This window comes from Setaria italica, chromosome II (genome assembly GCF_000263155.2).
Source record: "Setaria italica strain Yugu1 chromosome II, Setaria_italica_v2.0, whole genome shotgun sequence".
In the NCBI taxonomy this organism is placed as follows: Eukaryota; Viridiplantae; Streptophyta; class Magnoliopsida; order Poales; family Poaceae; genus Setaria; species Setaria italica.
The window spans coordinates 7970590-7972381 of record NC_028451.1 but is presented as its reverse complement, the minus strand read 5'-3'; positions in this window follow the sequence as shown (position 1 = coordinate 7972381).

Sequence of the window (1792 nt, the reverse complement as noted above, 5' to 3'; positions counted from 1 at the left end):
TAGTATGAAGGTCCCGTCTGGGTACTCCTCGAATATAAAGGGAATATAAATATGAAACAAAGAAGTTTACAAATCTCAAGGCTCATGACTGCCACATGTTGATGACCCAGTTGCTTCCGGTTGCACTGAGGGGTGTTCTACCAGAAAATGTCCGGTTGCCGCTCGTAAAGCTATGCGCGTTTCTCAATGCGATTTCGCAGAAGGCAATCGATCCATCCAAGCTATCAAAGCTACAGAACGATGTGGTGCAATGTCTTGTCAGTTTTGAGTTGTTATTTCCACCATCCTTCTTCAATATTATGACGCACTTACTGGTTCACCTAGTAAAAGAGATTGGTATTCTCGGACCTGTATACCTGCACAATATGTGGCCTTTCGAGAGGTTCATGGCAGTCCTAAAAAACTATGTTCGTAATCGTGCTCGTCCAGAAGGAAGCATCACCAGGGGATATGGAACAGAGGAGGTGATCGAGTTTTGTGTTGATTTTATTGATTCAATTGACTCGATTGGGGTTCCAACTTCACGCCACGAGGGGAGGCTCCGAGGAATGGGCACCCTTGGAAGGAAATCAAGTTTGAGCAATGATACTAATTTGTTCAACAAGGCACACTACACTGTTCTACAACAGTCATCCTTTGTGTCTCCGTATATCGAGCAGCACAGGCAGATGGTAGCTTCCAAAAACCCGACCAAATCCGATGCTTGGCTTACCCGTCATCACATGGAAACTTTTCCCTCCTGGTTGCGCCAACAACTTATGGGTAACTCTGAGATTCACCCACAGCTTGCCTGGTTAGCCAGGGGACCTGCTACCACAATCGTCAAATTCCAAGGCTATGAGATAAATGGTTACACATTTTACACGAGAGCCCAGGACCAAAAAAGCACGAACCAGAATAGTGGTGTCCGCATAGATGCCATGGACAGAAATAATAGCAAGGAGTCGTATTATGGTTTCATACAGGAGATATGGGAACTCGAATACGGACCGCTGTACATCCCTCTATTTCTTTGCAATTGGGTGAAGCTAACTGCCATCACCAAAGATCAGTACGGAATGACAATAGTAGATCTGAGCAAGATTGGATACAGTGATGACCCATTCGTACTTGCCAATGATGTGCATCAGGTGTTCTATGTGAAGGACATGTGCAGCAAACCCAAGAGGAATCCAGAAGAGACATGGGAGCCAAAGTGCCACATAGTTCTTCCAGGTAAAAGAAAAATCGTGGGAGTCGAGGATAAAACAGACCAATCAGATGATTATGATCAGTTTGATGGCATGCCTCCATTTGCCGTTGAAGTTGATCCAAGCATCCTGCTATCCAAAGAAGAGGCTCCGTACTTACGCCGCGATCATGATCAAGGAACTTTCGTGAAGAAGAAATTTTACAACGTTGTATTGTAATGCGTTAAATGTGCATGACCTTTGTGTATTAATTGATACAATTTGTAATTTACCCTATGTATGATTTCATGTGTTATTAAATTTGTTAGGTGAAGATTTTTTAGATATACATGAACATTATTAACCACATACTAACATGGATTTTTCTGCGCATTCAAATAATTAAAGTGAATAATTTATTGATCACAGCAATGCAGTAAAATAAATATTTTACGGGCTACATGAGTTGGTATAGAAATAATGATTACTTCATACTTATTGTCAATTTACTCGTTAATTAAATATATTTTTGCATGTACAAAATCTGAGAAGGTTTTGTTTTTTCATCGCGGACTGCAGAGAAAAGGTTAAATAAACTCCTTTTCCAAAAGTTTGAATGACTG